We start from the raw sequence: 11083 nt of genomic DNA on the forward strand, positions 1-11083 counted from the left end.
GTATTTGCTCAAGGTACAGAATATATATAACCTATGACGTAGCTATCTTTGCAAGCACTGTGGGAAGTAAACTTTAATTTTTCTCTCAAGAGAGTTTTCTTTAAAAGCCAGTACTTTTTATTTTTTATTTATTTATTTATTTTTAGGCCATGCTGTGCGTCATGCAGGATCCTGGTTCCCAAACCAGGGATCAGACCCATGGCCCCTGCATTGGGAGCTGAGAATCTTAACCGCTGGACTGCCAGGGAAGTCCCAAGCCAGTGCTTTTTAAAAGAGTTTGGTTTGCTTCCTATTTTCACCTGGGAAATCTTTGAAACTTTCAACTTAGTTTCAAAGGTATAGCTGGTAGTCTCTACCCTTTGCAACTGGATTACCTTCTGGTGTGCTGGAATCAGCTCATACTAGCTCAGGAGAGCTAACTGTTACATTTTCAGGGATTTTGCAAGCCAACTGTTAAGTCTTCGTCTTTTGAAATTAGCCGTGGTGGCAGTATTTACACCATGGAAATTGACAAACACTTAAGTCAGGGGTTTTTTTTTTTTTGCGGTACGCAGGCCTCTCACTGTTGTGGCCTCTCCCGTTGCGGAGCACAGGCTCCGGACGCGCAGGCTCAGTGGCCATGGCTCACGGGCCTAGCCGCTCCCCGGCATGTGGGATCTTCCCAGACCGGGGCACGAACCCGTGTCCCCTGCATCGGTAGGCGGACTCTCAACCACTGCGCCACTAGGCAAGCCCAAGCCAGTGTTTTTGTTTTTTGTTTTTTCTTCCAGAGAGCCATCTCTTAATTCCCAGCACACGCCTGGGACTGCTTCTAATTCCAAGTTCCACAGGTCCTTTCCTTTGTTCTTCTAGGCACTGACAAACCAATCCTTGAGGCAAGGGCAGCTTCTGCAAATACACAGCTTCAGCACCAGAAAGGCTGGATTCCCCATTCCCTATCCTTCAGTTCACTCAGGGAGATTAAAAGAGATATTACATTCAAACAACTTAAGAAATATTAAATTCTTGTGTACACTCTTGATTATATGACTGCATTTTCTCCCCCAAGAAAACAAACATGGGGGGCAAATGCATACATCAGAAAAGGAAACATTTTTTACACAGCTGCTCTGAGCTTCCTGCGACCAGGACCTACACTTGCCTATATGTTTATCTGGTAGAGGGCAGCAGCTCCCTAATACTGAGGCGAGGCAACCTGCTAGGAGGTGGGTGGTTTCTGCTCTGGGGGGCTTCTCACTCTTCCCATGCTCCAAGAGTGCGGGAAAACACCCTCCACTGGACTGCAAGTGTCATAAAGAAATGACCGACTTCCTAGAATCACACACAAGTCTAACACAACTCACTATCAAACCTAGAAACAGCCATTTAAGAGAACAGATCTACCGCGTTTCTCCTCTCAGTCAACCACTGGTGGCTCACACGTAAGACTGCACCTGCATTCTTCTGGCAGAAGCCACAAAACAGCAATCAACAACAACGACTGGACTTCCCTGGTGGTCCAGTGGTTAAGACTCCATTTTTCCAATGCGGGGGACGTGGGTTTGATCCCTGGTGGGGGAATTGGGATCCTACATGCCGCATGGCGCGGCAAAAAAACCCAACAACAGTAACTGCAACACAACCAAACCCAATAATTATCCTACCTTTAAACGACTATAGCATTTCTCAGCATAAAAGCTCTTCAGCAGCATTATTCTGAGCTGGTTAGAACCAGTGCACAGAGACAGAGGTTCCCTATATAGACCCAAATGAGATTAATCTGAGTTCCCCTTTCCTTGTTCAAATTTGGGCTTAATACAGAGTCACTGTTCTCAGGTATTCATATAATCAACCTACCGGTGACACACCGTTTGTTAATTTAGATGAACTAACACCCTCAAGGTTATTTGTTTAAGTAAGCATCCTTTTGATGCAAAGAGACATAGACATCTTTAGGAAAACAAATAAGTATTAGATAAGTAGAAGTGGTTGTCAAAGATCTCTCCTCCCAGTATCCTCCACTAAAGCCAGATGGTTTTTCAAAACAGTCTGCTAAAATCTCAGGGGACAGTTAATTCTAAGTTACACAGACTGTTGTAGAAAACCGATAAAGAATGAAGTTGGACAGCCATTTTAAAGAAGCTGGAGTAACTTGGTTCTAAAACAAGAGTGGACAGTACAAGAAAACAATAGTCCCATTTCAATTCCAAAGGTGCAAAAAATTCAAAACACAGCATAGTGTTACCAAACCAAATATGAGTATTAAAGGTGCCTCATAATTGAGTGCGGTTTATTCTTGGAATGCCAGCATTACAGAATCAATGTAATTCACCACAATGATAGCTTAAAGGAGAAAATAATATTATCTCAACTGATTTTTAAAAAGCATTTGATAAAGCTGAAGGCATATTTATGGTTTCTTTTTAAAAATCCTTTAGAAAACTACGTACCAAAGTGAAATTTCTTAATTTTATAAGGTTATTTGCCAGAAAGCTACAGCACATATTTTATTTAATGGAAAAACCTTTAATTCATTCCCGTTCAGGATCTGGAATGAGAAAAGGAATGCTACTATCACCACTGTTGTGTAACACAGCTCTGGAAGCCCTGGCCAATGCCACAGAAAATTTCAAAAGTAAGAGATACAAGGATTGGAAAGGCAGAGATGAAACTGTCATATTTGCAGTTAGTATACTCTTCAACCTCAAAAAGCACACCAAATCAACAAACTATAGAATTACTAAGGAAATTTAATAAGGTTGCCCAACACTTGATCCAAAAGCCAGATCATTTCTCCATAGCAGAAATAACAAAATGGAAAATATGATTAATAATAATAAACTATTCATGGTAACAACATAACTATAAAATTCCTAAGGACTGGTTTCACCGGTAATACACAGCACCACAATGGAGATTTCAAACCTCTAATAAACACCTTAAAAGATGATTCAAACAAATGGAGAGAAGTTCCTGTCTCACTGATGGGATGACTTAATATTGTAGACATGTTGATTCTACCACAAATTAATCCACAAATTTAATGCAATTCTAATGAAAATTCCAGTTGAATTTTCCCAGAGCTGAAGAAAATTACTCCAAAATTCATATCAAGAAGTAAAGGTTCATGCATACAAAAGTCAATCCTAAAAAAGGAGAATATTAAGAAGAGGCACTTACCATACGAGGTGTTAAGATGTACAGAAGAGCACAGTAAAAAACAGTAGTATTTGCTCAACAAAAGATATATTGACCAATGGGATAGAATAGAGAGTACAGAGCTAGGGTCACACATATAGGACATTAGTGTACGATCAAGGAGACATCACAAATCATTGAAGACAGGATGGGTTACTTAATAGTTTTGGAAAGAGAAAAATAAAACTGGATCCTTACCTAATACGTATACAAATGTTCACTCCAGAAGTATTAAATACATAAACATGAAGGTAAAACTATAAAGTTAATAGAAAAGAATATCAAATAATGTATTTGTGATGTAGAGATGAGGAAAAAATTCTTAAACAAAACTTCAAAAGCGAGCTTCCCTGGTGGCGCAGTGGTTGAGAGTCCGCCTGCCGATGCAGGGGACACGGGTTCGTGCCCCGGTCTGGGAAGATCCCACATGCCGCGGAGCGGCTGGGCCCGTGAGCCATGGCCGCTGAGCCTGCGCGTCTGGAGCCTTTGCTCTGCAACGGGAGAGGCCACAACAGTGAGAGGCCCGCGTACCACAAAAAAAAAAAAAAAGAAAACTTCAAAAGCACAAGACATAAAATGGTATTTCATTACATGAAAATTAAGAATTTATTTTCAGATAGAGAATGGGAAAAGACAACGTCTAAATTACGGCAAGGGATTAATATTTCAAATATACAAGGAACTTCTGTGAATCATTAAGAAAAAGACGGCAACCCCAATAGAAAAATGGGTGAAAGGTACACAAAAAATAGTTTACAGACAACACACCACAAGTAATAAGCTCACAGAGGGATGCACAAATCATTAGTAACCAGAAAAATGCAAATGAAACAAGCAGACGTTACATGCATTAGACCAGAAAAAAGATGACATCCGCAATGTGCCATGTATATCAAAAGAGTGATATTGCTGGCGTGCACATCCTTGTTTTCACTGTGAAGTGTCACTCTGCTGTCCAGGAGGGCAGCCCTGCCCACATGCCCTCCAACAGTTTTGAGGGTTTCTATAGCTCAGTGCCGTTGCCTTGGCATGACCCAGCTATCCAGTTTTCCAGTCTAAAAGCTTCCATCAAAAAAGAATTTTGCTTCAAATACACAGATTAGTGTCTAAATAATAAATAAAGTATTACAGGGTTGCTCTCACAGGACACAGTGACAATCTCTGATGTCTCTTTTGTTGTTGTTGTTTTTTTAAAATACTCCTCTGTTAGAAATAACTTTTCTGGATACAGTTTTTGTGATCCTATCTGCTATTCTTGCAGCTCCAGGAGAGAGGGAACATTTTCTATTTCTTATCTTGAGGAGACTTCTTTTGCCAGAGACGAGTAGGGCCTATAGTTTTCAAGGTCAAGCGCTGGAAACACATTGTTTAACACTGAAAGAAATGCCGTCCTGAGAGAAAAAGAAATCATATGGAAAAGAAAAGGTCAGAATAGGATTATTAACAGATGGAATATGGCACCTAAAGATTAGGGACATCTGGGCTACCCTGGTAGCGCAGTGGTTGAGAGTCCGCCTGCCGATGCAGGGGACGCGGGTTCGTGTCCCGGTCCGGGAGGATCCCACATGCCGCGGAGCGGCTGGGCCCGTGAGCCATGGCCGCTGAGCCTGCGCGTCCGGAGCACGGAGGATCCCACATGCCGCGGAGCGGCTGGGCCCGTGAGCCATGGCCGCTGAGCCTGCGCGTCCGGAGCCTGTGCTCGGCGACGGGAGAGGCCGCAGCAGAAAAAAGATTAGGGACATATTTTTTCCTCTTATCTTCCATTATAAATTTTTTATGTGACTCGGACAGGTTTATCGATTCTTATTTTATAATCGTTATTATTTTGGGGTGCGTTATTTATGTGTACGTATGTGTTTGCACATTTAGTGTTGTTGTGGGGAGGTGTGTGTGTAAGAGAGAGAGGCATATACAAGTCAACTATATTATAAATGGACATTTGCTGTTTTTCCTTATCTCATCCTTGGAATCCCGATCAGGACAGGAACTGGGTTGTTGGTTTTCTTCATCATCGTACTCAGTACCTAGGAAAATGCCTAGATACAGGCAGACTTAATGAATCTTATTGGACAAACATGTTCACTGAAGAAAATCAAAAAATTTAAAATAAGCATAAAAATGAAAATAAAAGCAATACGAATTTCATCAGCCTAGACGGGGCGGGCGCGGTGGTGGGGGTGGGGGACCGGTGTGCAGGAAGAACCTCTGTAGAAACGTCATGTTTCCAATCTATTGTCTCAGTGCATGTAGACATATGAACCCATAAACAAAAACAGGGTGATATAATACTATCGTTTTATGTTCTGCTTTTTCACTCCACAGCTTATCATAATCATTTTTGCATGTTACTACCCTTACCTACCACAGTCAGTGGCAAAGCCGAAATTCAAATCCAGCCTGTGAAGACTGGGCGTTTGGATTCTTAGCCATAGGTTATAGAGTTGACACCTGAACTTGGCAGCCGTTATTAGCACATAAACAAATAACTGGACAATATATTTTAATACAATTTCATTAAATACTGATTAGCTTAATAATACCTCTCCAGTGTTATGTTACCCGCATGAGAGCACTGATCTTGTCTATCTCAGATTCCCAGCTCCCAGAAGCGTTCCTGCCACATACTGGGGGGATCATTAAACGGGTGTTGAATAGTGAATAAAAGGACGAATGAATTCTGTAGGCATCTTTACTGGAAGGATAAATTGAGGTTTTTAGAGACTCTTTGTTAGACTATTTTGGACAGTCCCAAGTCCACCCTGCAGAGAATAAAGGATGATCTCAGTGCACTGGCTCCCTCCCAGGTCAGGTCGTTCGGGAACTAGGCACGCTGGCCAGCCTGAGTTATTGCCCATTTGTCCAACTCTTTCAGGAAACGTATCAGTGGGTCATTGACGGGCGATTTTGCAACTATGGTTTAAACAGAGTGGTTTGACAGGACTCCACAGGTAATAAATGTGTGTGTAAACCAAGCACACTATCCTCAGAGAGGACCTGGGTCTTCTTTCCCATAATTACAGATTTCAAAAAGCAAACCTGGGAAACCAGAGAATGGTGAAAGGGCTCCCTATGCACCCGAGAGTGAAAAACAGGCTGTTGAGTGATGCTTCTTTGCTATCACCCACAGCTGAGGACACAGCGGCTCCAAGTACCCCACATCCTAGAGAGGGCATCCAGGAAGCAGGGCCAGACCTCAGTAAACTCCCAAGGCTGACAAAGAGGCAGCAGTGCCGGCCTCTGCAATCAACACCTCTCCAGCCCATTCCACCTCTGGTCCACTTAGGAAACGCCAGAGGAAAGGGAGGGAGAGACGGCAGTGTCGTCAGTCTTGAGGGGAGTGCAGTATCTGTGGAGATAGGTGATTTCCTCAGATTGGTTCAGGGTGCCAAGAAGAATAGAAGAATGCCTGTTCAGTTCTCAGCTGGGTGCATGCTCACTGCAAACACTCCCAGCTCATTCTGGTGCCCCTATCAAAGCAGAAGGGAGTGCGGTGAGGGAGTTCTTGAGAGAGTTGACATGTGTAGGAGCCGGTGACTGTTCTGGGGATTTCTAAAAGGTTGGAGCACCCATGCCAGCAGAGTTTAAAGAGGCAGTGGTGGAGTGTGACTAGGAAGGAGATGGGGTGAGCTCTTTCCCATCTGCCACCTCTGCAGGAAGAGAAGAGTCCCTCAGTCGTTCTGGGGTTAGAATAAAGGCAGTGCTCCGCCAGGTGAGGTGACACCTCAGCTAAGGAGGGAGCTTGGAACATGGACCATCATCAGGACCAGTTGTGGATAACCTGCTCCTCCCTGGGGAGGTCCTCCGTGGCTGAGGGGCTGGTATGAAGCTGAGCCTCACCTCAGGAGCACCCCCATCACACCTGGTGATTAATAATAGCTCAAAGCTTATTATTATTTCTTCTCAGAAAATATAGTGAGAGAGAGAGAACTTGCATAGGTTTACATTTAAATCTCATATTTCATCGTTTCTAGGACACACATTTCTTGATTATACATTTCTGAAATTAGGATGTGTCTTACATTCACTAATGACCAGGCAGCACTCATGAAACTGTTGTCATCGCTTTAGGATTAATTTTGTGTATGCTTTCCTTTTAGTTTATACACAAGAGTGATGTAAGATTAAAATCTATGTCTAAGTTTAAAAGAACTCTCTCAGTAAGTGTAAAATAAAAATTCAGAGTGATAAGAAAACATTATGTCTGAATCTAAATGGTAGCATCTTTTTTCTTGGTGGTGTATAAATAGTAACACATCTTTCAGTCTAGGGTCTTAGGCTCAGAGAAATACAGTGTGTCCTTTGTCCCCTCCTCTAGCCTCGCAGAGTGTTCCTGCTAACTTGCCCCTCTGATAATCAGCACAGCACTTTGGAAATTCAAAATATTCATTTACTTCTCCCAAGGCTTCCATCAGCTACCACGACGGCTCACAGTTTATTTGCACGTGGCGTTCCTCATTTTCATTTCTGTGAGGGAGTGTGCACAGTATCTTTGGAGAAAACTGAATATTCTCTATGATGAAGTAAAATTATATCATTTTGGCTGGTGTGAGTATGATATTTGTACAGATTTAGTAGTCACCTCAAAGTGACTCATTTCCACATTCTGCAGGTCCAAACCACATCCATACTTTCTACAACTCCCAGACCCTCCCCCCAGTTCTGTCCACTTCCGAACAATACTCTTCTCAGACTTTATTCATTCATTTCAACAAATATTTATAAAGCAGCTACTATTTGTGAGGCCCTATGACAGGCACTGTGGATACGATGACAACACACAGTAAAAGAGACAGGCCTTTGCCCTTGGGTCCCCTACCTACTGGCTCTAAAGACAGACAAGAAATCGGGCAAACGCACTGGAGTGTGACGAGTCCCGGGGACACTCACCTACAGCAAGAGCAGGTACAACCAGATTCCCGCAGGTCCCTGTCGTCCATCTCAAATGTGCTGCATCCCCTGACCGCACTCTCTTCACCCTCGTTCCTTTCTCAGAGCCAGAGAAGTTTCTGCTCCCCTTGGGCTTAACCATCCGTTGTGGGCTTGATCCCTCTGCCTCTTGCTTCCCCTTGACTCTGCTCTTATTCCTTCTTCTTTACCTTTCTTGTCTCCCTCTTCCTTAGCTCCTTCCTCTTCCTTATAACTAGTCTGACCTTCTTTGAAAGAAAACCTTTCTTGTATTAGTAAAATAACAGATTAGGTCAATTATTCATTTTCAATAAGCATTTGTTGAGATGCCATTATATGCCAGGTACTGGATATTAGGGGTGAACAAGAGAGAAATGGTCACTTCTCTCACTGATTTTATAATACAAGGGAGGAAGATGGACCAAAAGAAAATCCAAACAAAAATTAGAAGAATAAACCAAAAATTGAGTAAAAGAATCCCACATGTTAAAAATTGGTAAACTGTAAAGAATAACCAGAGTGGGTCAGCCAGGATGACCAGGAAGGCCTCTCTCAAGAAAGAGTGAATTTGGGAGAGCCCCACAGGTGGGACATTCCCATCCTTGTGAAAAGCGAGCAGAGGAGTATGTGGGCAGAGAAAATGTCACCTGCAAACGTCCTGTGCCAAAGAAAATCTTGGTTTGTTGGTGATACTGGAGAGTGGGGAGCTTGGGAAGGGGTGGCATGAGATGCTGCTGGAGGGTGGCCAGGGACAGATCACACTGGGCTTTGTAAGCCATGATAAGCACCTGGATTATATTTTAAGGGACATGGGAATCCATTGAAGGATTTTAAGGAGGGGAGAGACATGATCTGAGTATAGTTTGTATGCTAGACTGAGAGGTAGGGTAACTACATGCTCTCTTTTGCCCAGGACAGTTCCAGCTTATTCCTGTCATCCAGGTATAATTATCAATAATGCCCCTTTCACAATGGAAAGTGACTTGGCTTAGATGATAAACTATACAGACACACTTAAGCAGAGGCGGAAGCCATGAAGATGGGGAGACTACTGAGACAGCTGTTGCAGGAACCCAGGTGAGAACAGGTGTGGCCAGGAACGTGGAGGTGCACGTGAGACCAAGCTGATGGGCTAGAGATGAACTTTGGAAGTAGAATCACAGGGCTTGCTAGTGGATTGGATGTGGAGGTAAAGGCAAGGGAAGCATCAAGCACATTTCCCAATATCTGGGGTGAGCCACAGAGGGAAGAGTCGTGTCATTTGCTGACTTGGAGTGGCCTGGGAGTGAAGAGTTCTGGACGGAGATGAGCGTTTCCTTTGGACAAGCAGAGTGTGAGATCTCTGGAAGCCATCCAATCAGAGGTTTCAGGAGGCCAATCAGATAAACAAGCATGGAGCTTGGAAACCAGGTTCTGAGGGGGAGATATAAGTTTCAGAGCCGTCAGCATGTAGATTCTATTTGCTGCGCTTGTTGGGGAGAATACAGAGAAATAAAAAGTGCGAGCCCAGAACCAAGTCTGAGGGACACTTAGAGTTTGGGGAGATGAAAAGGCCCAGCTAAGGAGATAAAGGAAAACTGAAGGGAAGCAAAAGGAGAGTGTGGTACTATGAAGCCAAGAGAGAACCTTCCAGGAAGGAGGGAGAGGACAACTGTGCTGAGCATGGCTCAGAGGCCTCCGGATAGGAGGAGAGAAACATGTCAATTGTTTTGGCAACATGGAGGTCAGTGGTGACCAGAGCTGTTTTGCTGAGTGGTGGGGACAGAGGACAGGCTGGTGTGGGTTCAAGTGTGAGTCCGAAGCGAGGAATCAGAAAGTGCAGATGGGCAGGTTTTCAACAAATCTGACTATAAAGAGGAAGAGGAAAACGTGCAAGAGTGAAGAGTGATGTGGATTGAACTCAGGGTTTTCAATGTGGTGCTTTATTGGGAAAGCTGTTACTGACTGTCTGGACTCTGCAAGGTTTTGCCCATGTGAGGAACAAGCACATTTTCCTCCCTGGCGTGAGTGTCACTGGGTGTCCTGTGCAAGAGAAGAGCACCACAGGAGCCGGGCGGAAGGAAAGCACAAACCAGGAAGTGTTTGTGTCCTACAACGTCCCTCCTGCGCCCTGAAAGGACAGAGATTAACACCGTGCCCAGCTGGCACAGGAGAAATGTTTACCAGTTCCAGTATCACAAGCGGGGCAAAGAAGGGTGGACGTGGAGTTCAGAGTAAATAAACTGATAACCGGCACACACTTCTACTCTGAAAGTGGGATTCAGGAGCACTCCTAAGGGGAGACGATTCATGATGAAATGATCTCTGTAGGGGAAAGACAAGTTTAATTTCCTTGTCAAGGAGGAAGAATAACTGTGTCTATAAGGTAGTTAGTCACAGGAGAACTTTCTCATACAGTTCCCATCAGAACGCACTGTCAGAGGTGTACGTAGAGGCTGTGTCTCAGAAAAGTGAGTCTGACAAAATAAAGCAGGAGCAGGGTAACTGGGATTAGGGAGAGTGTGGTGGCAGATTGGCTGGCAAGAACAGGCTCAAAGCACTGCTGAGTTTAGGGCTCTAGTGGTAAAGTCTCAACAGACCCCAGGTTATAAGGAGACTCCTGTTATGAGAATGTTCACTATTAGATTTCTATCCCAGGTATTGAAGGTACAGAGTTTTGCAAAATGAGGGGAAAGAAAGGAAAAGTAGGAGAAAGGATGACTTGAAAGTTTGGATAAAGCAAGTTCTCCAAATTATTGTAAATAGGAAAAATTTAATAATCAGGCCTTTTATTACTTGAAATAAAAGTTGGATACAGAAGTCTATTCACCATTCTTCGTTTTGTTTTTTTTCTTTTTTTTGCTGCATTGGGTCTTCGTGGCTGCACGTGGGCTTTCTCTAGTTGCAGCGAGCGGGGCTACTCTTCGTTGTGGTGCGTGGGCTTCTCATTGCGGTGGCTTCTCTTGCTGCAGAGCACGGGATCTAGCCACGCGGGCTTCTGTAGTTGTGGCGTGTGGGATCA

The sequence above is a fragment of the Delphinapterus leucas genome, chromosome 7 (genome assembly GCF_059928025.1).
Source record: "Delphinapterus leucas isolate spDelLeu-1000000601 "Yukka" chromosome 7, BTC_Dleu_Yukka2, whole genome shotgun sequence".
NCBI lineage: Eukaryota > Metazoa > Chordata > Mammalia > Artiodactyla > Monodontidae > Delphinapterus > Delphinapterus leucas.